This window comes from Lissotriton helveticus, chromosome 11, assembly GCF_964261635.1.
Source record: "Lissotriton helveticus chromosome 11, aLisHel1.1, whole genome shotgun sequence".
Taxonomy (NCBI): domain Eukaryota; kingdom Metazoa; phylum Chordata; class Amphibia; order Caudata; family Salamandridae; genus Lissotriton; species Lissotriton helveticus.
In genome coordinates this window covers 723914866-723934994 of record NC_136072.1, presented here as the reverse complement: position 1 = coordinate 723934994, position 20129 = coordinate 723914866, and the positions used below count along the sequence as shown (strand labels likewise).

At 44.3% G+C, this 20129-nt stretch overlaps 1 protein-coding gene across 1 annotated transcript in view; it reads right to left on the bottom strand.

Annotated features, from left to right (window-relative positions):
* The window catches only part of DOCK5 (dedicator of cytokinesis 5), an 852732-nt gene that overhangs the window by 807259 nt on the left and 25344 nt on the right, over positions 1-20129 (bottom strand). The gene's annotated exons all lie outside the window — the stretch shown is intronic.

Below are 20129 nucleotides of genomic sequence, written 5' to 3'. Positions count from 1 at the left end.
CACATTGGCATGCTCTATAAACAATTTCAATATCAATATCAATATAATTAATGGCCAATTAAAATGACTTCCTATGATGTCACTTCCTGTTAAGTTAAATCGTATGCAAATTATAGGGGCCTCGCATTTTCCTATTCTGCCCAGGGCCCCATGAACCCTAGGACCGGCCCTGCATGCTGTGTAAACAGACAGTTGCAAATAAAAGGCCTTGCGTTTCCTCCTGCCAAGCATAAAAACTTGATCATCATAACCTGTTTACAGTAACACATTTTTTCAAGGACCTCGGCATTTCGAAGTAATTCTTGTGCGCTTTGTATGTTTAGGTATGATTAACAATCCAGAACTGGTACCAGGCAACAAAACAACACGCATTAAAAAAACTGAAAATAGAACAGATTTAAAAGAAAATGGGACAATCTACAGTTTCATATGCCTTTGAGGCACTGTCGGAAATTTTTTTTTTTAAATCAGCCTTGATTAACGACTGCTAAACAAGATTACCAGACGACTCCATGTCACCAAGGTCAATGCTCCAGGCCAGGGTTTTTCTTTCACGAATCATTGCTTTCACATGGGTTAGTTCAACTAGAGTAAAAGAAATGAACTGAGGCCCCCAGTTCAAGAAAGTGATAGATTGTATCCACTACGGGACACCCTGCTCTTCGGGACAGTCATCTGGTGTCCTTGTAAACAAGTAGTTTCATAGTCATTTTGAGGAAAGAAACCTTGTTTTTTGTCTTTCATAACTAAGCACGCTAGAGACACTGGGCTCGGCTTATCCTTGAGTGAGCCAGGAGTACGCAAATACTCATGACTTGCTGCAGCAACGCAGGAGTAAGAGAGGCATCCCACAAGAGTAAGTCCCACCTACTCAAAGCAGTATCTTTTTGAATTTCCCCCACTGGGTTGCATATTCTTGAGCTGCCATGAGCACCAGCTTCTGCAGTGCCCTAAAGATGGCCTCTCAGGGTGGGAGGGGATTCTGAGATGTGGGGAGCCCCTAATCCACTTGTGGCACTTCCACTGAGAGGTGCGGTTCCCCGTAGCTTGAAAGTACTGAGCACCTTGGGTCCAAGTGGTTACAGAGAAGAAAATTTGAAAAGATTGACGCCAAGTGATCCACAAGATAACGCTACCTACTTTTTGGGTGGGGCAGCGGCCCATGAAGACTCAAGTTGATGACTAAGACAGTCTCATAGTCAGTTGTTGGCACTTGCATAGCTGTAGAATGCCGAATTAATAGTCAAACGTGTGCAGAACTGCTTAAACCCGTGCAGTGTAGGAGAACATGCCTTGTGCGTACAAACACATATAGGCACACAGTCGAGCAGATCATGAGCACCAGGTGCTGAACCCTGCCTTTGTCACGGTGGCTACTGTGACCACAGGAGACATCAAAGGGTAGATTTATCAAGTAGAGTGCCTAGCATAAGACTTGCATTTCTACCTAAGTGTACCCACCGTAAGAGGTAAGGGAGCAAATCCTACGAGAGTTAGTCCACACAGACCCATGCATCGGGGTAGACAATGTTTTCCATCTGGCTAGCAATGACCAGCTACATGGGGTTGGGACGGCACACTAAAGCTATAATTGGAGCTAGTTAGCATGAAGCCACTCATGGCTCGCTTTGAGGCTGGTGCAGGCACCTCAATACTGATGAGAGGCCACTACGGCGAGAACAAATGGGCTGTATACTGGAGTACTCCTGCGTTTGCCTCAGGCACATTGATTCAGGTTGATCTAAAAGGTCCGAATGGGACTCAGACCTCCTAGTGACTCCCATCAGATGGCATACTTCGACCAAATGATTACTGTGAAAGTGAACACGCAACCTAGCTTTTAAAGTAAAGGATTTCAAGAATTTAAATACCATGATACAAATACCTTTTAAAGGATATTTGCAAAAAATGTGTGTTTAGAGGACTCTCAGTTGGGGGGGGGGAGGGTATATTTATGTATGGAGCATGTTAAGCCCTTACCTGACACCATAAGCTAGTTCAACGAGCTGTATATACCACATAAATTGCCATACTCACTCTTCCTGGCCACTTTCTTCATACCAGACTCTACACCAATAAAAATGCGCCCCAAACAGTTCACAAAATGGCCACACAACAGTACGATAGTTTTTCACAATCACTATAAAATGACCCAAAATAGTGAATATGTCCACTGTTGGACAACAGAGCATTGCCTAGAAACGACAACTTACCCACAGTAAAGTTGGATTGTAGGAAAGATATATCAGAGTTTTAAAGGGCCTGCTGCTGTGCTATTTAAGTAACCAGCAGCAAATGGTTTAATATTGGTTGTACCCCTTCGACAGTAGTATGGGACTCACTTAAGGTTTTCCCAAGAGGGAAGATCACTAGTATATCTAGTTTAAGGAATAATAAGTATACAATTAGGTTAGGACTTTGGAGTCCAAAATGCCAAAACTGTAGGGTCTATTGGTAGCTAAATTAAATACTGAGGAGGCCTCAGCTCTGGAGTATGGGTTATGCTTGCTGAGCGAGCAGTTGGCAGCCCTATTGGAGGCCAGAGTGAAGAAGAGATGGGAAGCAAGTAAACTATAGGGAAAACGCAGGGAAGTTACCAGCTTGGAAATCAAAGCAGATCAAACGAGGATGGTCATTAAGGAAATAAAATGTGGTCAGACGGGCTGAAAGTTGACTAGCAACTTTGATATAGAGAGAGCTTTACATTTTTTTTTAATCTGTATGCTGAGGACTTGGAGATAACTGAGGAGGTGGTTAATCTTTGGATAGGCATGGATGTCCTACCTACTCTAGCATTAACTGACCAGTCTGTTTTGCGTGATTGTATTACCCAGATAGAGGTTAAGGGGGCTATTAGTTCAAGTAAAGGGGGAAAAGCTGCGGGCCCCGATAGTCTTCCAGTGGAACTGTACAAGGTCCTAGGCGATTCTAATTTACCATTTCTGACTACACTATTTGGGGAGATTTTCGAGAAAGGGATTCAGTTGCCACAATCCTGTAAGGAGGCAACAGTTATGTTAATTTCGAAACCAGAGAAAACCCTTGCTATTTGTGAATCCTTTAGTCCGATTTCACTCCTCAACGGGGACTATAAAATCTTTGCGAACGTTTTAGCAGAGAGGTTGAGTGGAGAAGTCGTGGATTGTTGCACAACGATCAGAAGGGTTTTGAAGGGGAAAACCCCTCCACGAACTAACATATAGCTTATTGGCACAATTGATTTGGCCACAACCCTTAATATTCAACTAGCAGTTCCAACTTTAGATGCTACAAAAGCATTCGACAGGGTAAATTGGACATATTTGGCTACCATCTTAAAACAGTATAATAAGGGCAAATTATTTTGTAGAGCTGTACGATTGATCTATCACGATATGTCAGCAAGAATGTTTGTGAACGGAAGCTTAACTTCAGCCTTTAGAGGCACAAGGGAAGGGTGCCCGCTCTCCCCCTATTTAATCTTTACATCGCACCCTTAGTATGCAGGCCATGCTATTTATGTGACCAGCAGCAAATGGGTTAACATCTCAGCAGAGGTGATTCTGCCCTTCCTCATTCCGTGGTAAAATTAGTGCTATGAAATGAAAATAAGGAGTATATTTCTTCGAAATCTCTAACAACATAGTAAGGTTTTCTATGTAATATACTCTTTTTTAATAACTCACTCTACTCGGAAAATTCCATCATTCCACTGAGTTCTAGATTGTGTTGGAAAACCCTGTGTTAAGAAATGCGAGTGGGCTAAGAAACGGTAACTGTCCAATTTTGAATATGAGTGTATTTGTTTAGGACAGTTTATGTGTAGAATTGTGTGTGTGTGTGTGTGATTGTGTTGGATTGTGTGTGCAGGATTGTATGTGTGTGTGTATTTTATTTATGCGTTTTTATGTAGAGCATACTTTACCAAGAGGTGTCACAGTGCTTTACAATAATAAAGAAACTAAGAGTAACATGGTAGTAGGTGATAATACGTGTATGTCTCGCTGGTTTAAGGATTTATTCTTTGTGCAGTCAGATGTATCTGATGGGCTATGAATGTTATGTGCTAATGTTTTTCTTGGATCCAAGGAGTTGGCATTGGCTTAGCCTAGTCTTCCTCCCAGAAGTTAAATGGAGACCCGGGCTCGCTGGATGAGCGCAGATGCAGCAACCGCATCCTGCAGATGGGAATGGTTGGGTAATCCAGCCCGAGTGACTCTGAGGTGGGAATTTTTCAAGATTTTCCAAGAGGTCTTCTGCTGATGGCTGGATGACGCGTGCTTGCACGTTGCAAGAGGACAGTTATGCAATAAGACACCAACAGAAAGAACCACAGCAATCCATGTGTGCTAAAGAGAGGAGGAACAGCCAGAAAGGTCCAGGGACTAGTGAGTTTAAAATATTCTTCAAACTCCATGCCAGAGGTGTGGTGGAACAAACTGACAGCTCCTAAAACCTTCTCCATTGATGTGAAATGACCATTCTAGTCTGAACAGTCAAGAGTACAAGAACTCAGAAATGCGTAAATCCTTTTTACCAGTCCACTAATAAATTCATAAGCCCTTGATGGTGAGTGTGTTTTACAACTCCTTCATTCTCACCCTGTAAACAGAAGCTGAAAGCTAATGCTGGCTTTTTGCTCACAACAAACCAATTCAAAATAAAGCCAGTTAGTTTTGGGGTTATAGTATATAGTATTTCCACCAGCCACACAGAGGTGGACATGTGAGAGCCCTACAAGTAGGAGACTACCAATCATTTTCAATGTAACAAGTTAGGGGTGTTATTCAAGGAAACTCAGTGAACCAATGAAAAAGGGCCCCAGTGCTTCAAACCACATGGAGCCCACTCTTGGACCCTTGACTGGCAACAATTACAGGTTTTTAAGTACACACCAGTGGATTTTTCTTTTGGGTTCCCTTCAAGGCAGTGCATATTCAGCTACATGGGTTTCCACACGAGCCCAACACAGACATAATATATAAGGGTGGTAAATGTATGTTCTTTGCACCTAATACTTCTGAAAAACAATCTCTGCCAAGTTGTACCGGTTCACATTCAAGGCACTAACTATGCTGAGACTGTTCTTTCAAATGTCAGACAATTCCCCCAATGTCCTCTCTTCCCTTCCATGTTGGGTGCTCTCTACTATCAGGTCTCAGGCATCCAGTCCGTCTGATGAGGAAACCTACCTTTAGTCCCTTTTCTCTTTTGAATTGTAGGACCGGTCAAATGCCTCACAGAGGCACTGCCCATTTTAACTCTAGCTACTGGGACGTGGGTTAATAAACTCTGTGTTTGCAAGCTTGTAAAGTGCACATGCAGCTAGCTGATGTTCGGGGCAAAGTGCTTCATTCGCAGGATGTGGCAGTCACTAAGGAATTCAGCTAGAACCACAGCTAGGACCGACGAGCTATACCTCTGGACCCTCAAGTGTGAAGGTGAATTAGTTGGTTTGAAAGGTTTAGATACATGTATATGCTTTTCAAAGCTAGTCTCCCACGAGACCAACTCATAGAAGATAGCGAGGTGTTAAGCCTTCATTCAGAGTGCCAGAGCATTTTCTGAAATCGTCAAAATGATTGGCAGAAACACAATGCTTGGTTTTAGGCATTTGGCCGAGCACCAAAATACCATCATGGAGTTTCCAACTGACTCAATGGTCAAGTAAATTGGCTGGTTAAGAGGATGCTGCCCAGTCACAGACGTCTCTGAACTGATGTTTACTGTCTTGCAAAACTTGAAGAGATGGGATTGAGTAACTATTAAAACTTAAAGTAATCTTCTAGTAACAGATGAGTGGAGAGGCCATTCCTGAGACAAGCCCCCTTTATAAGAGGTGGGCCGCGTCCAGATCTTTCAGGCTTAGTTGGCCGGCAATGAAGACCAAGTGCAGAAGGGTCCTGCTTGTGTTCTATTCTCCACGGTTATAATGGAGGGGTTCCTCTGTTAAACCCTAAATCAAAAATAAGCCTATTGTACAACACTTTAAATGCATCCAGGACTTCAAAAGGTCCACTTAATGTGAACACAGTGGACCTGCTTCAGGCCAAGTGTAAATAATTGACTGCACATCAAATGAAAGGACAGGTGGCAACCACAGACTACAGTGATTGGAAGGGGACTAGAAGAATGAGCGTCACCATTGTCTATGAGGGATGAAATGTCAGAGGTAATGGGCAATGAGACCATGCTACTAGTAGTGATCACCATAGCCATAAGAACAAAATGTAGAGAATTTGCTTTGATCTTGCATACAAGATAAAGTTCACGTTCAATACATATGGCCGCTACTAGTGGACCCCTGACCTACCACGTAGTTACAAGAAGGGATGAGCTGATCATGGCAGTGTTTCTGGAGTCATACGTTGGAGTAACAATCTATCCACTTTACCTATCCATAGAAAATACTCGTTACACTTACTTCTCAGCTTCTCTAATTTGATGTCTCTTCTCCATGCACTGGGGACAGTGTAGAAATATGCTTTATGTGGGACATTTTTAAGGAATTCTAGTTCAATTGGACCCCAGGACACTAGTAATAAAATGATCTAACCCTACTACTGAGCCCAAAACTGAGCCCAAAATGCACCACTTTAGCATGTGACCCTCAGGGTAGTGAAGTCGAGCAGTCCAAGGCTTACCTAGGGAGGGGGTGTAGGGTTAGAGACTTAACACCATCCAACAGTAATTCATAAACCATTGTCCAACTGGAATGTTGTCTTGTAAAAGAGAAAATACTTGCTGTTCACTCACAGAAAGAGCATACTGGGAGGGACAGGCTGTCCTCATTTATTTCACTGTCAAAGCTTTGCTTTGGCCTAGGTGTTGAAGTCTTTGTGGCATGATGTGAGTGAGGCACACTAGAGATTCCGAGCTCTGACGAGTAGTGATCAAGATAAGCAGAGCAAACACCAGCCTCACTAATAAAACAAAGTTAGCTTACTTTCATAAACTATATTGATGAGAGGGCACCTAATGGCTAGATTCCCTCCCACAAAGAACTTTGGCACTCTTATCTATATGGCTCCTTTCGTCGTGGATTCTGCTCCTGCGGCCATGCGTACTGAATGGTCTCATTGGCTCTTCGAATCCATACAGATAGAGGCGGCTGGTTCACCCCAAGCCCGAAACATCAAGTTCAGAATTGCAACAGCTGCTGTGCATGTCCCAAACCAAGCATCTTGAACACCCAATCGGTCACACTTACTGCATACTCAAAGCAGACAACTCAATACCACAGTATTTCATCTGGTGCACTGATGGCTTCAATGAATTACTGAAGGCTACTGACGACATTAGTCGTTTTACTATCTGTATGAACTTCCAGGATCATATGATATAAGTCACTCCCTTAGGGTTGTATGCTAGGAACTGTACATCATGGGTCATTTTGAAGAAGTCCTCAACGTTGGGTCTCTGAACCAATTATACAAAAGCACACTGCATGCAAGATTTTGAATTATTTGTATATTTCATTATAGCAAATCATGTCAACAGTTTCTTAACAAATCAATTTCACTATCACATGTAAACCCTCGAACCTCCTCGCATTTCAGGACTGAACTTGCCCCTCTTTAATAATTAAATAATCTAATTTCGGGGGGGGGGGGGATAACACTTGCTTTACACATACATTATCAAATAAACATCAGAAAGTCTGCAAAAAATTTTTTACGAGTAATCTCATATCTGTAGAACCTTTGTAAATCAACATTCAAACTTTTGGTTAAATGTGTTACCAGTGACACGTCAATTCATCACCATTCTGCCCCAGCCTCTCTTCAAATTAAAGCCATCCTCTACTACAAGAAGCTCCAAGACTCATCTCTTCTGAGCAACTGTAGACCCAAGAAGATTCATTACCACATATCTAAGTCTCAAGTTCAGAAGAAGCATGCAAAATGTTGCTGATTATTCATTCCTTCAGGAAAAAATGGGTGACAGCAGTCTAATCACCAGCATTGCCTTTGACGTTTGAAGAAACTTATCTAGAATGCCTCTGACTCTGCTTTAAAGTTTAATCACTTCACAAATTTGAACGTTTAATTGTACTAAACTACATGCAGCTTCCATGAAAGGATTTTCTAGATTTGATCCTTCATCTATATTGCAAATGCATGATTTATGCCCATTAATACACAGTTTTAACATTCTGGACAACTGTGCAACATATCCTTTCACAAAAGAATATTGTAGCAAGGAGATCACAAATAAGAGACATTTTCCGTATTTCTATCAATGATAATGAAAGATTAAATGTAATCTTAGCTACGGATTTATAATGTGAAGACAAGGTCAATAAGAAGAAGATGACAATTGTTAGCAACCTCAGTTTCAGTGTTTCACAAGTATGTCAATACTAGACCTAAAGGATTCACAAATGTATCAATTTAGGGAAATATCATACATATCGCATATAAAACGACTAGAACGTTAATTTCCAATTGTGTCTGGCCCTCCACCACAGATTAATTGGTGAGAGATCTCATTTTAGCATGTGTGGGAATTACAGACAGATGACTATCGGGTGTAAGTAGATGGCCACTTTCATGTGTTGGGAGACCCTGCCGGACACCGTGGAGAGTACTGAGCGCAAAGGTTTCTTACTCTTGTGGTTCACTCTCCACAAATTCAGGAATAACAACTGCACTTGTCAGCCTGGTAGGCGAGACTTATATCCATTTCAGGTGCGATTTTAAGACGTCTGACTAATCTGTGACCTATGAAATTGCAGTTTTACTCTGGAGCGACATCATGTGCTGTCCGAGAGCTGCACTTGGTCATTCTTTGGATTGTGTGTTCCAAGGAGGAAGGAGATTTCTGTGCCACTGATACCTGCTCCAGCCGCAACTGGTGGGGATTACCAGACTTATGTGGGGTTCCCCTGCATGAGAGAGCGCCAACCTTTGGATAAAAGGAAGACAGTCTCATAAGGGAATGCCCCCACTAACTCTCTCAGAGAAGCACATTAAGCCTTGCAAGGATTTTAGAAAGAGCTATTGAACTACAAATACAATAGAAGTAACGTGTGTACCTTAAAGCCTTTGGCAGGCCAGTTTCTCACATTGCACCTACGTCAATGGAACCAGGATATAAATGGCTTCCAGGAAGCAGCTCAGCCATAAATACAGGCGGGTAGCTATCGATAGTGCAGCAGGTGCAGTGATATCGAGGGGGTGGGGCAGATGTGCGGGACCCGCTGCACCCCAATCATCACTCTCCGACTCCTTTACAACCCAGCCAGAAGGCTGGGGGGCATTTCCCAGGTATGATTGAAACCCATAACATCATCGAGACACTGCATAACTATATCTCGCCAAATCGACAATTGGGAAACACTGTGCAGGTGTGATCTTAAAACGGTGATCCCAGCGGGGGGGGGGGGGAGGGGGGGGAAATCAGCAGACACGTTAGCTAGAGTATGTTAAAAGCATTTCAACACCTAGTCAGGGGTGGTAAGCGCTACATAGAGACTATTCTTTTTGGATCATTTAAAAGCAGCAAATAGTGCTCATCTAGTATCTAACAGGCCCGTGCGAAAATTATACAGCAATTGAGTATTTCGCATAAATTACGCGAATTTCACCATAACATTACATGCCGGGTATTTCGCATACATTACGCGAATTTCACCATAGCATTCCATTCCGGCTATTAGGCGAGCCCAAATTAGAGCAAAGTACGGGGCAACAAGAGCCTTGCGCTGGAAAGTTTGAACTGAAAATGTGTCACTGGAGACATTATCTCCTTGAACTAGGGCCTTTCCCTTAATTTCCAGTTACTTTTGAACGCGTTCAGGTTTCACTCATACAGCATAGAATATTTCGTGAAAATGACTCGTCTTTTGGCATAATTTCCCCCGATGCTTATGTAATTTAAGAAAAATATGCAATTGTGCACATCACTAGTGTTTACAATGGCATGATATGAATTTAGCTGGTAAATGGAAGGCTGCCCAACTAGTGTAACTTGGTTCTTTTCACTCTCTCTGTTATTCTTAAAGCGCTCGTTAGTAACCGAAAGTCAATTCATCGTGCTTTACAAAACAACTTCACTACATTTAGAGTAATCCAGCATGTCCACTTGGGAAAAAATTGGGACCCTCTGCATTGTTCCATCGCAGAGCGTCGCAGTTGCGTCGTGCATGCTTTACAGTAAAACCCATTCACTCAAAATGAGGAATTCGTGGATAGCTGCGGGCGTTGCCTGGCTGTGGAGACAGCGACTGCCATAGACTGAAGATGACGCTGGGAACGTGCAGCCCCCGGAGACAGAGAGGTCGCCCTGCCTGAGACGTGCTGCAAATCATGCATTCAGCCTCAGGGGGAGTTTTAGAAAAAACAGATGTTTAATTAGTTACAGGCCCAGTGACATCATGACAGACATGGCCTTCTCTTCCTCGGCACTCAAGTTCCCATACCCAAACTATCCAACCGGAAGAGATGTAAATGTATGTTTTTTAAATGCCCGTTACAATAGATTAACTGAGTTTCGTCAGGGGAGGTATGGAGGCGTGCCCAGGATCACAGAAATAAGGCCTGGTTGGGAAGCCGGGATTAGTGGGTAAATCTCTTGTTTGTACTGTGATGAGGTGTTCTGTGCAAAGGACACCCCTAGCCATCATTCCGTTCTCAGCATTTGTCCCAAGTATGAACGTTGATCCCTGTTGGTGCTTATGCTTAAGACACCCTTACATATGTACAAAATACACTATGCATTTAGAAAGCCCAGATATGCTCTTGACAGTGCCCAATATCACACCTATTGTTATCAAATATTTAAAATATAGACAGACTGGGGTTTGGCTGCTCACAGAGGACCATTTCCTTCTCTCCTCAGGCCATAGGCTGTTATTTTGTATAATTCCACCTCCTATAGAGCATTTGCATTGTAATGCAGGACTGTATTACATCTCAAATGCACACTGAACCATTACACTAAATTATTTATCTCATATATACTTTGTCTACAAAAGCCAATGCGTTTTGCATTGTTTCCCCCCCCACCACTACAGCAGGATTTACTAATATTATATTCAGCGTGCAGGTTCAGTTTAGTTTTTTTGGTTGGACATTATGCCAACATGGCAAAACAACTTTTAAAATTACAATTGTACTGCCAAATCATTTTTAAATAGATACATATTAAAATAAGTAAACAAGAAATTAAGGCCCACGAACCCCCTCCGCCTCCCCGATAGTTTCCCAAAAAAGTACTTTTCAATACACCACTGAAAACAGTAAAACTTGCAATTTGCCCCAACCCATCACAAATACACTTCTACTTTGTGTACCTTGGGTTACCTCTGCGCCGTCTTCTAGGCAGAAAAATGTAACTACAGCACATGGAAGACATGTGAAAAGGGCTGCCCCTGCAGATAATTCCCAAAGGTGAACAGTGCTGACCTAAAACAGGGCCAGTCTCCACAGCACCGGGCCAGACCCTGAAAACTGTTTGCTTGAGTCAGGGGAAGCATGGCGACCAGGCTGAGAAAACTAAACTCTGTTGGTGAACCACAGATGGGGTTCAGTCCGGCAAAATGTATTCACCCCTTTAGGCTTGTTGGTTTTCAATTTGACAACAGCAGAGTAAAGCATCATACAAACGTAACACACATAGGGCCTTATTCAGAGTTTTGGCAAGTGGGAATTATTTGTCTGCCATATATTTTGAGTGCCTGTGACATCAAAGCACTATTAATTGGCGGACAGGGCACCGAGGACTTTTTGATGGATGTCCACCTTTAACCCAACTCTAAATAAGGGCAATGGTCCTCTTATTCAATTAAATATCCTTATTTACATTTTACCATTAGCTGTAACTTTGTTACTCAGTGGAATTACACCCTACCCAGGACTTTCCAGGAGTATTTTACAGGTATATTTTTCAAATTTCTAAATATTTAGTAGCATTGTACAAATATTTAATAAAGCAGTATACTAACAGTATAAGATGTGATAAAACAAATAAAAAATAAGACACATCTTGAAAAACAAAACTAACTTAGAAAACAATTAATATGGGCTTGATCACAGGTTTGGCAGTTAATTCCATCCTGTGATTAAAACCCCGTTTATAGAGGGGATGGAATGGTGAGTTTGGTTTTATTTACTGAATCCAATAATTATTGGATGTGCTAAATAACTCAATACTCGTTACATTTCAGCCTGTCAAACCCACCGAAATGTAATTGGGGAAAACATACAGTATGTACTGTATCATGTGGTTTTGGGCACATTATACACCAAATCTGCATGTTATTCCCCATAAACTCATAACAGGTGCTATTAATTGATATCTGTGGTATTGTTATTTACCAGGGCCAATAAATAAAACATCAACTTGTAATCAGGTCCTAAGAATGGCATACCAACCCAAGAAAGTAAGAAAAAATGTGGTATGCCAGCCACAATTAAAATGTAATTTTACTATTAGGATTACTAGTACAAACGCTAATTAACAACATGTTCTTTATCTTTAGAATCACCACCCCAGTATTTGTGAAAACGAACAGTTTGTTAAATCTGGAAATGCACTGAATAACGTTCGTGGAGGGTCGGGTGGTAACGGAAAGTAGACACACTAGTCTGAGGATGTGCAAGAAACAGCCAGTATCACTCTGAACTCATGGGGTACACTGAATGAAGACATTTTGGGAATTGTTCTATAAAATAATTTTTAAAGACAGCGTCCCATTTACTTCATTGCAGATGATTACTAGCACTCTACTGCAGGTAGAGAATACATTTATTTTGTTTTTATATTAACATGGATAATAAATGTGCTTCCAAGAGCCACCTAGCCAAAGATAAAGGGCTGCAAACCCTCTGGCCACCCTGCAGTAACTTGGACTTTTTAGATTACTAAATATTACCATCCGGCTAGCGCGATCTTCCTGACTTGACACTGGAGCGAGCTGCTCTAGGGGCTGACCCATGATGCAACAATATTGGCAACAAGAACATAACGGTGGCGGTGTCTCCGACACCTTGCAAATCGCTATTTGTCGTAGGGTCTGAGCAACAAAAGTGCAATAGGAGTGACAGATGGGCATAAGTAAAAGATCTTAATTCATAGACACTGTATCCATGCACTTTTGCATCTGCTGATAGAATTGACTAAATGGGGAGAATAGGTTTATCGTCAGGGTGAGTCACCGACAGAGTTCTGTTTTTTTTCATTCACATTTCCAATGGCTTTTACGCTCAACATGAATAGTGAACTTTAGTTTGAAAATAATTTGGAGCAAGGGTGCAAACTAGCTATGATAGTACCACATAAACCACCAAATATTCATGGGGACTAATGGAAGGGATTTTACACAAAAATAATTTCAATGCAATGCCTAGTCCTCTCTAAGCAGGACTACGTTAACGCAACGATCAATTGCATCCCAAAAACACCTTATCCCCATGAAATCCTCATTCAACACAGCCACCATACTTCTCTCTAGAGAGATCAGCTACGATCTCATCACTCCCACACTTAAACTCAAGTGGCTACCAATCGAAGCCCTAAGTATATTAACAAGCATTTGCAATGCAATAGGTCTCGCATTTGCGAAGTTTGAGCTATTGGCATTGTAAATGACAATGCCTTTTATTTATGCGTTTAAAAACTTGCAAGCTGTGCCTAAACAAGCATTTTGTACTTATAGTCCTTGTTTATCAGAAGCAAGGCTGCCAGTCTCCTTTACTGCAAGCCTTGCTTCTCATAAGCAAGGACTATACATACAAAGTGCGTGTTTATGCTCGCTTGCAGGTTTTCTAAACAAATTAATAAAAGGCATTGTCATTTACAATGCCAATAGCTCCAACTCTCGCAAATGCAAGACCTATTGCATTGCAAATGCTTGTTCTCTTAGTTGAGCAAGGAACAATGGACCCTAGTTAGGAAATACAACATTTTCAACTTCTACATAAATTCTCTCTTGGGCTCAAATGAATAGCTGGAGTCCTCATAACGACCCTATAAATTGAAGGGAATCGAAACGCCAACCCCTTGTAAACTGGTGATTTGAACTGACGGGCTGTGTTGTTCTTGAATTGACTGATCTGTTGACTACACAAAAAGATCATATTTATCACACGTGTATCAAATATCAGAGAGCACAGAACGCAGTGTTTTTGCACGGGCCCTCAATATGATGTATGGGTTTTATTTTGTTTGATTAAAAATCATTTGACTTCATGAAAATATTATATTTCCTAACCATGGACCATTGTTCCATGCTCAACTGTTTACCTCAGATTCCTAATGACTCCTGGATTCCCTGGTGCTGAAAAAAAGTATTTCTTTCAGTTGCAAAGGCTTCTTCGATACCACTCATTTCAAGTCATATTCACATATGGAGGTAAGTTGCTCTTCCGTGTGTCGTAGGCAACAAGCACACATTTGAGAGCTTGGCTGTGTGCCGTGTGTATGCGCTGATAGTTAAACAGCGTGACCCTAACTACAAAGCAACGGAGCGCTGTACTTCACATGAGGGGGGGCTGTGCCATCTTCAACATCATGGACATCAAGTGGGCGTTATCTTCTGGGATATGAAAAGCTAGCCTCCATGGACCCCCTGGGTACGCCTCTGTTTACCAACTAACTCCAGCTGAAAGCAGACACGCGATACTGCCCCTACCCCCGCACACTTCTGCCCCCCTGCGAGCACTGGCTGAGGCGCTGCTCTCACGCCGGCTCCTGCAGGAGGAAAACAAACTTGACTTCCTCCTCCCAGGCAGCTAATGCGAGCTGCGCCACACAGGGCTGGCCCAGGGCCGGAAACCCACCGCCGGCGTGGGTCCAGGAAGGTGCACTGCTTCCCTGCTCTGTGGGGCCCGGCCGCCGGCATGGTGCAGGCACTCTGTGCCCCCGGGGCCAGGGAGAGACGGGGTGAGCGGGCACTGGGTGCCTCAGGCCCCTCGGCTCCAGGGTGAGACTGTTGTGCGCAGCAAGTGCAGAGCCCGGAAGAGCGAGGCTGAGCTGAGGGTGCCCCGAGCTGCCTGTGGCATCGAATGCATCGAGCAGGGAGCACACCCGACAGAGCTCATCTGAGACGTATCACCCGGCTGTACATAAACTTCCACGGTGTGGATTCCTTTGCTAAAATGCCCACACCCACCCGTTCGAAAACACCCCATTAGAATCCAAGTTACAGTTTACTGACACCTTTGCGGGCACTGGTGCTTGAGTTTCACACACTGCAGCGTGCTCCGAAGGGTCGCGGATGTCATCCCTGGAGGTTAAGGTAACACCCGATGTAAACAAACACCATCCGCACTGCATATTCACCAGTCTAATTCAAGCAGCATGAGTTAGGGCAGTATAGGCACCGTTGTTTGGGGCCGGAAAGGCGGACACAGTAGGGTCTTTGGGGTGCAAGTGCGCCGGTGAATATGGTACACAGCCGCACAACAGTCTGTACACACCGTGTTCCCTGGTTCTTCGCCTCGATATGTCACGTTCCTATTATTATCACGCTGCCCTGGCATTGGCCAGGGAAACACATTCTGTGCTGAGAGTGAAAGCGCTGTGATTGCGTCTATTCCAACGCTTGAGTAGCATATAAAGGCCAAGAGAACGTGGGCTCGAGATACTCGCCCTCAGTCCGTGACAGGAGGATGGGTTTCTTCTAACTACACCCCCATCCCCCACACGCAACAGAATAGGTAGGTAGATCGATGAAACTGGTCCAACTGTAAAGTATTAACGTCTGGGAGTACGCATCGGCATATACACATAAATCCACAACAGATCCAACAAAAGATAAAATTATGAGAAAGCTACACGAGTGGGACGTGCACAAACTACTGGCCGTTTGAATGCTTAAAAACAGCTTATATTGGGATGTGAGTACAAACAAGCAACCAGTAAACGTGTCCGTCCTAGATAAACAAACACATTTTAAAACAAGAGGTGCTAATGCTACCTGCTATGCGTCTGAGATGCCACGGAGTGCTAGCGGAAGAAACAATCGCTATTGTAAACAAGCTGAGGATCAACGGGCGCGAAACAGCGTGGTGGGCGCGCACGAGACGCAGCGTGGGCGTGCACATCAGCTGAAGATCGCCGGAGAAGACACCGAGTCTGCCTTCTGCCGTGACTGACCCGCTGCGGAGGGAAAGAGCCCGGTGAGTGGGGGTAGAGGGGGGGGCGGCAGAGAGAGTGTGTGTGTGTGTGTGTGTGTGTGTGTGTGTGCATGCATGCGTGTGTCTGTCTGTGTGTGTGTCTGGCGCGTGCCTGCCTGTGTGCGCGTCCACAGACCCTGGTCGGCTCGTGCACCTCTCTTTATTCCCTTGCTAGCTTACTAGGCGACAATAGTTCTCGTTGCCGAGACCTAAAAATGGCCTGCATAAGTCACAAAATTCTCTACATTGAACAACCAACCTACCTCGCACACAAACTATCAAAACCCGGACGAAAGAAGCCCCTGCAAAACTCAAACTCTACTTCTGATTCCATCCAAATTTAAGAAAGAAAAATCACTCATCCATTACTTCTCTATGAATGCGCGTAGAATTTGGAATGCTCTGCCACAGGAACTATGTGACAATCAATCATTCCCATTCTTCAGAAAAAAACTTACATTACTTCTTCTCACCTAATACCGAACCTCACCCTCCTAAAATAACCGACTTCCCTGATGCACTGCCCCCATCAACCATCAAAGAGCCTGAACAATTCTACCTCTAAAAATACTGTGCACTACCCCAACTTTTGAAATAACCTACCATCGCTACCTCTGAACTACATCGTCCATCTATTTATCGATTGTTTATATATTATTACCATGTATGCCTATTGTTTATATTATTTGCCTTTTGTATTGCTTATAAATGTTGCTGTTCAAACTCTGCAAAGTGCTCTGATACCATCGGGTCAACTTCGCGCTGCCTAAAACTAAAAAAAATAAAAATGTCGAGAAAGAAAGTGAGGAAAATGTTTTATCATTTAATAACACATTTTAGCATGCCTAATCGGGAGGATGATCTGCAAGCAAAACTCAGGAGAATGTAAAGGGGAGTAGTAGCAGGACTGTAAATTAATGACTTTTGTAGAGTTCTGAGCACACCGCAATGGTTTTAGTAAATCCGTAAAAAAGGATAATTCTCACCAGTCAACTTTGGATATATTTAGGCCCAGTTTGTCGCACTTTTAGGCACTCTTACATGTATGGCAGATCCCAGAAACCAAAACCTGACAGGCTGATTTATGAATGCTCAGAAGTCCGATTTTGCCTAGTCCAAGATCAAGAAAGCTAATAGTAGGAGTAATATGAATGCTGGGGTGCCACATGCTCTGTATAAGGCCTGGACCAGCCAGGTGAGTTTTGTTTTTTGCTGAGGAACTTGCGCAATTTAAACAACCGCATATCAATCCCAAGAGATCCAACCAGAAATTCCATGCATGCCAAATCAAGCAGCATCTCTTCTCATGGCTGGGTAGGTTCCCGATACAAGTCAACTCCTAGACATTGGGAACGTGAGGTCTTACTCCACTTGAGGAATAGGGTGAACACAAACTGTGGGCTAAGGGATCAAAGAAACACTGAGCCTACATCCACATACCTGCCTTTAGGTTCCCTAGCAGGGAAGCCAGAATACCTCTGGCCCATTCAAGTTCAACCTTCTTGTAGTTGTCTCCACAAAGGCAAATATCCAGGGGCCATCAAGTGAAGCACACCAACTACAATCTGTGGGAATTTTTTTTCAGAAAAGGTGGAACGAATTCCTGCCTACAGATATCAGACTTACAAATCCAAACAAGCCCTTCGTACTGTTTCTTCTCATAAACCTTAAAAACTCGTCCAGCACCCTTAAAAACAGTGCAAAATATGTTTTCATTAAATGTCATGAAAATTAGGCAAAATTTCAAGAAAAGTGATTGCTGTTCTCTGGAATAAAAATTGAAAACAATAGTTAAAAAATGACGTAGGATACCGGAAGGGAACTGGTAGGAGGAGAAAATGTCTCGGGCCAACATTATTGCCTCGAGACATGTTCTGCTCCTGTTTTTAGCGGCTGAAAAGCGAGCACATTTCATGTAATATGACCAGAAAAAGATGCCTCCGACTTCCCTTAAAGAGGAACTATTTAACAGTGTACCTATTGTCAAAGTTTTTTTTTTTAAATATATTTTTATTGCAGAATCAGAAATAAGCTATGCAATAAGCCAACCTATACACTGGCGGCCCCCAGCAATCAATAATATGACAACCCAATACACAGCCAATTAGCCCACATCCCGGAGGCTGGGCGGCGTTTCAATTAACCAGTACGCTGGAGGTACCTCAGTACTTGCCCTGATCGGGCCATAAGTCAGGTATAACATTGTCTCCGCTTTTATTCAGTAACAACCAACCCAACCCTCTCTCCATCTAGCCCTAGGCCACTCCATTGTCACGTCTCAGAAAGCGCTAGGACGACCTCCCTGGGCCACCCGGTTCCGGGAAGCTTCCGCATGGCGGCAGATCCCCCCCCTCCTCCGACTCCCCCCATTACCCTCCCCCCCTCCAACTGCTGCTAATGCGAGTCCTAACAGTCATTCTTGCTCTGCGGTACGATATCCACCAGGAAGTGCAGACAATCACGTAAGCCCCATGGAATCCCTCCCTATACCAGATCCTCCCCCTCGCCTTCAGTGATGTGGTCCCTTAAAGCCTGTACCACCAGCTCCCAGGAACGCGCCAACTCCAAGCTTTTCTCGTTACCAGTTCTGGTCGCCTGACGCATCCTAAGCACACTCTCGCATCCCGACCACTTCAGCAATTCATTCCTCCACCTCCGCACAGACGGCCCTTCTCTCGATTTCCAATGCCAAGTGATTTCACGCTGTGCTAGTATTAAGCCCAACCCGATGAATTTGCTCGTCACCTTGGTCTTTTTGGTGTGCGGGAACCAAAGGAGCAGGCACGCGGCTTTATCAAAATCCACCTCTCTATCCGTAACAGCATTCAGGAGGTCACCCACCTCCGGCCAATAGTCCCCTAGTTTCGGGCACCCCCACAGCATGTGGTCCAGATCTACCTCTGGTTCTAGGCATCTCGGGCACACGGCATCGAGCACCTGGAAGTGTCTGCGTAGCCTCTCCGGGGTCAGATAAGCCCGATGTAGCACGAAAAAATGCACCTGCTGAAACCTAGCATTCCTCGTCCCCTTCCAGGTTCTGTGCAGTATCTGCCCCCATACGGTGTCCGGGATTTGCTTACCTATGCTGGTCTCCCAACGCGATTTCAACTCAGCCAGAGGTACTAGTCCTTCATGCAACATTCTGCTATGAAGGCAAGTCACCGCCTTGACGGTGCCCGCGGCCATCACCACGTACTGGCACACCATCGTCACCTCCGGTTCCACCAGTCCTCCCCCCCAATGCCGCTGCATCGCTGCTACGACCGCCGCGTGCAACAGGAAGGTACCGCCCGGCAGGCCGAACTGTTCCTGTAAGGTCTGGAATGGGACCAGCGTCCCGTCCATATAGAGGTCTCCTACCATCTGCAAGCCCAGATCCTCCCACGTCAATAACTGGGACCAATCACCCCGTGAGGCAAGGCAGTCAACATTCCCAACGGTATCTCCGGCGCATACGGCCGGCGCTTCCCAGCCCTCTTCATGTTCCTGTTCCAGCACAATCTAAGCGTCCTTTCCTCCATCGTAAGATCACGCCCAGCCAGTCTCTGTTGCATAACGATAGATGACAAGACATGTCTCTGGATGCCGGTTTCTCGGTCGCCATCTGGCCCCCTAAATTCTCTAGCTACTTTCTGTGTGAGGACTTGAAGCTGCGCCGCTAGGTAATATAATTCGAAGTCGGGGACTGCCATCCCTCCCTCACTCTTGGGTCTCATCAGGGTAGCCAATGCCACCCGCCGGCGGCCCTGGCCCCACAGAAAGCCGGTCACCAACGACCTCAATTCCCGAAAGAGCTTCTGCGGGATCCATATCGGCAATGTTCTAAAATAATAGAGTAGTCGCGGGAGCGCCACCATTTTCAGCAGTGCCACTCGACCCAGTACGGATAGTGGGAGAGAGGCCCAGAAGTCCATATTGCCCCTCAGCGCCCGGATGCAGCGCCCCACATTCCCCTCAAGGAGGTCCGCTGAGTCATGATAGATGCGCACTCCTAGGTAGACAAAACAAGAGGGTTCCCACACTACCGGT